A 6,856-nucleotide genomic window follows, 5' to 3' on the forward strand; every position below is an offset into this window, starting at 1 on the left:
TATGTTTAAGTAATTTTTTTTTAGTGCATGTATGTTTATGTTATGAACAGAAACTTATTTTCTACCATTTGAATGCATACTTGTATGAAGGTCACCAGTATTATTTTCATACTTTGAATGCCGGGCTGTCACAAACATTTGCAGCTCTTACAGTTGTGTTGCTAAGTGGCTGTTGTTGGCTCAGTGATGGTTTCAAGTTGATGGAGCCTTTATTTCATCTCCAGTCTTTTGTTTCTTTTTCTATTTTGCTTATTTTTTGGTTGGGAACTAAAGAATTAGTTTCAGGTTTGCCCAGACGTATTGGTGACTCATGTTATGCCTGTGACTTGGGACTGCCCTTAATTTTAAAAGCAGTTTTCTGGCATTCTCTACTTTGAGAACAACTCTAAATTCCCTTGAGTTTTTAATTTCATAGTTCTTCACTCTTCACCTTTTTTTTCTTTCCCTCCCCCTCAGAAACCCATAGATAATTACTCTGTGATCCTGAAAATCCTCTCTGCCATAGTCACTGTATGTCGTATTAGACCAGTACAATTGAAATATGCTATTTGAAGCACTTACTTCTTCTTCTTGGCATGACAAGAATTCAAAGACATAGCCGTTTTAGTCTGGAAAATCAGTATGCAAAGGGAACTTGTAGCACCTTTAAAATTAACTGAAAGAAAGACACTTGCAGCATGAGCTTTCATAGACTTTTCAGACTTTTAGTTAGTCCCAAAGGTGCTACAAGATCCTTTTGCATATTGGCATGACAAGTCTTACAGTTCAGTCTTTACAATAATTTTGTAATGAGAGCAGTTTTGGGCAATACTGTAATGGTGAACATAAATGAAGGTTACACTGAAAATAAGTGTTACATGCTAGTAGTTTCAGACATAGACCTTTTGGATCATGCTTGGTTTGCCAATCCAGTTTAACAGTTAACCCATCTAACACAATTGTTTGTATGGAGTTTTGCTCAGCTGTCATGTACTTTTTCTGCTAGATCTGCAGCATTCATAGTTTATTTTTAATGTCTTATTTCAGTATTTGAAGGGAAATGGTTCAGATAATGATGGTACCCTTCTGGTTTTGCAAATATGTAATATATGTTGTGTCAGGTTTCCAGTATGTGGCTCAGATCAGCTGGCAGCTTCCTGTTTTGCTTGCCCAGAATACAGGATGAAAAGATAATGATGAAATACACCATTGAACAGTCAGTATCTTTGAGAATGTTTGTAATAAATTAATACTGCTGTAAGCATTGTGCTGTTCTTACTTCCACCTGCATTTATTTAAATTCTAGCCATACATTCCAGGAAATGTCAAGCTATTTCAAGTCTCAGTAGTTTGCTTTAATTTAATTGTCCTGATATGGATTAAATGAAGAATATGGTTGAATTATTGGGAAGGGATAGTGATTTGTTTAAAAGTTATATAGGCTCATTAACATCTTCAGTGCTTTTGATGGCTTAGATCTGGAATTTGTTTGTACCAGTGGAAGTACTCCCTGAGTTCTATCTACTGCCTAGATGGTCTGGAGAAGAACAGTTTTTGCAGAATCCCTCTTCCCTCCTCCACCATTTCCCAGATTTTCAGGGAGTATAATGGATTGTTGCAAGGCAAGGGAATAATCTGCAAAAATCACCTCCATTCCATAAGGAGAAATTTCCACTGGATCAGAAACCCAGTGAGCAGTCTTTCTGTTCACAGGAAGGTATGGCATGGATCCAATAAAATACATTTTTTCTTCCTAGAATATCAAAAGGAAAAACACTATGTTTTTCTTTCTTGAATACCCAAAGGATAAACACTATTACAATGGGTTTCTGATTAAACAGAAGGTGTCAACATATCGAAAACCTCTAACAGTGAAACTTCCACAACAGCAGCTAGTACACAAAGATTGTGACTGTTCTAGGAAGTGGTGCCACACTGGAAGGCAAGTCTCACTGGCAGCTTTGGCTATTAAGAGAAGCAAGCCTTTGTTATTTATTTCATTCTTTATTTATTTATTGCATAGTGCTTCTTTGAGCTTGAAACAATACAAAAACACAGACAAGAGCCTACTGTGCTTTTATGGTTCCCCATGAATGAAAATACTTTGAACACAAATTCAACTGCCTGTTCAAGAAAGAAAAGTATGCAGTGCTTTGTACTCTGTGTGTCAAAACAGTTGTTACAGTTTCTTAGGACAGTATGTCAAAATACCTTCAGATCCCCAAGTATATGAAGATATAGGGAGAATATGGTCTTGGAGCCAGCATAGTGTAGTGGTTTGAGTACTGGAGTACAAACAACTCTGGTACATCAGAGTTCAAATCTCTGCTCTGCTCCAAAAACCAACTGGGTGACTGGTGAAGTCACACCCTCTGAACCACAGAGGAAAGAAGTGCTAAACCTCCTCTGAACAAATCTTGCCAAGAAAATCCTGTGATCATTGCCATAAGTCAGAAATAAGAACACCAGCAATTAGATCAGGGGTAGGCAACCTTTTTGAGCCGGGGGCTGGGTTGCTGTCCCTCAGACAACTGGGGGGCCGAAGCCAAAAAATAATTAAATATTTTTTTAGAAAATTAAATATATAAATAAACCAGGACAAATGTAGGACAAAATTTTCAAGCGGAAGACACTTTTTAAAAAAATGGAGGACACGTGAAAAAATTTGATGATTTTTTAAAAAATGTTAATATAAATGCATGTTTCTGAGGCTTCTATAGACAATTGCCCCCCAAAGGCCCCAGCGGCAATCGGTGGCAGGACCAGGCCGGGGGCCGGTCCCAAGGCCTTGCCGGGCCGCATCCGGCCCGCGGGCCGCAGGTTGCCTACCCCTGAATTAGATAAATGGACCTAATAGTCTTGGTCTGTAGCACTGGGAGGACTCCTAACATTATGACAGAAAAGGTCTTTTATCTAGTCCAATGAAGATCTTCTGATCTTGAAGGCTAAGCAGGGTCAGCCATGGTTAGTACTTGCATGAGAGACCTCCAATGAATATTAGGTGCTGTAGGCTATATTTCAGAGGAAAGGATTAGCAAGACCACCTCTTAACTAGCAAAATTCATGGGGTCATCATAAGTTGACAGGTGACTTGAAGGGGGTGCATGCACTTACACAATGAAATATATGTTGAGTATCCTTGATCCGAAATGCTTAGGGCCAGAAGTGTACTGTATTTCAGATTTTCTTGGATTTTTGAAATGCTTGTATTTATATAATGAACCTGGAGAGACAGGGTCTCTGAAATGGAGGAAATCCAAGTGTAATGCTTCGCTGGTACATGGCTAAAATAGTTTTGGGTTTTGTCATTCTGGATAAGCTTTCACACACACAGGACAGCAAAGTGATCCAGTCTGATCTGCTTTCTGAGACAAGGATATGTGCATTTTCCTCATCAAATGGGTTTTCTTGCTACAAGGAGAGACACTTTGGAAAAAGTCTGAGGCTGTTGTGAAGTACATTAATATGTGTACCTTCCAGAGGTAGACTTTACCCCCAAGAAAGCATCCTTGCCAAGAAAACTGAAAGGGTCACCATATATTAGAACTGACATGAACATGCATAACAATAACAGTTTGGAAACGGATGGCATGATAATTCCTCTTCGGTTTTCTGGTACTCTGCTGTAGTTTGAGAAGAGCATTTTTGACAAGTGATCCGTCCTTCCCTTGTATTTTAAAATGCCGAGGAAGAATTGCTCCTAAATTGCCTGCTGCTTCTTTTCCTGTTGTATCCTTGTGGTTAGGCTGATATGGAAGAGTGAGCAGCTGTGCTAATAGCATTGCCTGGTTTTCCTAGAAATGTATCAAAATAATATGGACCTGTGCCCTGGTACCTTAAGATTGCTGCAGTCCTTCCCAGACAAGGAAACAGTTGCCCCTGAACGGTAAGGCAGAGTTAATGTTAGTCTGCTTGCACCTCTGGTTCTACTGACTACAGACGGAAGAGGGTGAATGAGGAAGAGAGCAGTGACTAAAAGTTGATGGGGAGAAAAGGTTGAATGAGAAAGGAGCATATTTTTATTTATATTTTGACTTTTTAGCTGCTGACCGCTTCTGTTTCCTACATTTTCTTGTGGGCCTTCTCAGCAGTAGCTGCCTTCCTTCAACGCTCCTCCCAAAGACTCTATGGATCTTTCCTAGGCCTGTGCAGAGGCTTTAACCCATTTTTTCTCTCTTATGTGTGTGTTTTGTTTTTTAAGCTGAAATCCATTCCTTGCTTGGTTCTGCCACTAAAGGATCATTCTGCTTCAGCTCAGGCAGCACTGATCCCGACAATGGATGAGTTGGTGCATTTTTCTCCATTAGGGTCGGGTTGCTCCCTCTGGGGCCTGGCAAAGGCTCCTGGGTCTCTGGGTGCCCCCTTGCCAATGCCTAATGCCAAGCCCAGTTCTTAAAGCAGGCTTGGGAAAAAGCAGGTTGTCATTTCAGGCTGCAGTGCTATTCACACTACTTGGGAGCAAAAGTTTCACTGAACACAGAATGGTTCATGAGTAAACAGCAACAATGATGCACAGTATTTGCATGTCATCTTATTTTCACAGGGGAAACTTGCTTTAGGTGGGTTGCAGGTTGATGTTAAAAGGGGAGACACTGAAAGTGGAAAGGTTTGTTCTCCTCAGTAGGATCTATGTAGGACCCATCCTTTCTCCTGGGAATCCAGAACAAATGAGAAGCTTGTCAGTTTCCCAAAGCAGAACAGAAGTAGTTCTGGAAAGGAAATGGCATATGTTTGGGTGTGATGTTCATTGGGCCCAATCCTATTTTCACTGACACAATCAAAAAAGAGAATGGACTTAATCCCAGGGGTTGTGTTCAAACCACAACTGCAACACCTTTTTTATTTAAAAAAGGTAAAAGGTTACACATCTGCTTTATTTGATCTTGAAATGTAAGTGAAAAAACAATTAGGGGGCTGTAGAACAAGGATACACACTTAAGCTGGGAGTCAGTTGAAATAGATTTAGTGGGATATACAATCGATATAAACAAGCCCCATTTAAAAAAAACTCAAGCCTAGATACCCTAAAGGCACCAGATCCTATCTGATAGTGGAAGCTAACCAGGGACAGCTCTGGTTAGTACTTGGAAGGGAGACCAAAGAATACCAGGAACTGTAGGCTATGCTTCAAAAAGCGTTCAAGTATTATTATCATCATCATCATCATCATCATCATCATCACTGTCTGAGGCTGAGAGAGCTCAACTTGCCCAAGAAGTGGCACAACCACCCTCTTGAGTATTCCTTGCCTCAGGAAACTGACATGCATGGGTTCGCCATACATTGACATGAAGACACACATCAGCCTCTTGAGTTTGGGCTGATACAGGAGTCCTAGAGTTGGAAGAGACCCCCAAGGGCCACCCATTGATTGCTCTGCTCTGGACTCAAATTAAACTACAACTCCCAGAATTCCACAGCATTGAACCAAGGCAGTTCAAGTGGTGTCAAGCTGGATTATTTCCTCAGTGTGGATGCAATCTAAATTCCAAGTAAATGTGTCCACAGGGGGCGCTAGGATTTCCCCTATGGAGGTATAATAATAATAATAATAATAATAATAATAATAATAATAATATTTTAAACACCAACAACCCCAAATTGATATAATTTAGGGAAGTGGGGGAGCAAGCCTTATGTCAAACCGAAGAAGAGCTCAGACCGACCATTTTAGAGGGAAGGTGATGCCAAGAGCAGTATCTGAGAAGAGAAACAGTTCGATGAAGCCAGGAATAGCCTCCTCCACTAGATCTCTCTTTTCTCGAACCAGTTCTTTGGAAACTTTCCCATTTCCCACTTTTCCCAAGGTGAGAAAAGAGGGAGGCAAGAAGAAGAGGGAAAATTTGCCCCATGGGTGATTGATCTAATGGGCTGGTTTCCTTTCTTTCTATTATAAGCTGCCTTTTCCCTTTCCCAAGGCGGCTTCCAAATGTATCGCTTCTGAGCGAAATGAGGCTTTTCCAGAACACAGTTTGGGCTTGAAAAAGACGGACTTTTGCTGGGAGTCTGCAGGGATCCCAGGAAGCCTTCTCCCGACAGCCGCCATCAGTCGGAAGAAACCAGGCATACACCGGGAGTAAAGTCGCCCTTGTTGGCCCCCAAAAAAGACCGGGAAAAGCTTCAGCTGCAAAGTTTCTGCTTGTTTTTCCGCAGCAAAGCAAGGCTTGATCCACCGGAGAGGAGGTCCAGAATCGGCCCTCTCCCAAATCTTTTAGATCCTTTTAAAAAAACCAGTCAAGAGTCTCCAGAAAATACTTTTTAAAATTGCCTATTTGTGAAAAAGTCTTAATGGCAAGTCTCCTTCCCAGGTCCCTTCTCACACCTTTGCCCCATCGGAACTCCTTCCAGGTTGAATATATATATTCTTTCTGGCTTCCGAAAGGATCTCCCCCCTTTTTTCTTTGCAGAAGCAACAAATAAAAATCCCTACCAAACTTCCATGCAACCATTTCACGTTTTTCTTTGCCGGGAAAGGAAGTTTTCTCTCTCTCTCTCTTTCGATCTCTGATTTACTCATGTAGTATCTCACCGGCCAGGAAATTTTCGTTCCTCCTCCTTGGAGTAGCCATCTGTTTGGTGGCGGTTCATCCAAGCAGGTAGCAGCAAGGCGAGGCTGCGGTTCTTTCCTCCAGCAAAGGAGCCCAGAGAAGGCCAACCCTCCTCCGTCCCTTCGGCCTCTGATTCCCGACGAGCGCAGCAGCTCCGCAGAAAGTGGTGGCCTCTTTGTAGCCTCTGGATGTCAAAAAGAAATGACCCTCGGAGTTACAGCCTCGTCTCTGATCAGGTCCCTTTTAGAGAAGGCATCCCTTTCGGATATCAAAGCACTATCTATCTATCTATCTATCTATCTATCTATCTATCTATCTATCTATCTATC

This window comes from Sceloporus undulatus, chromosome 3, assembly GCF_019175285.1.
Source record: "Sceloporus undulatus isolate JIND9_A2432 ecotype Alabama chromosome 3, SceUnd_v1.1, whole genome shotgun sequence".
NCBI lineage: Eukaryota > Metazoa > Chordata > Lepidosauria > Squamata > Phrynosomatidae > Sceloporus > Sceloporus undulatus.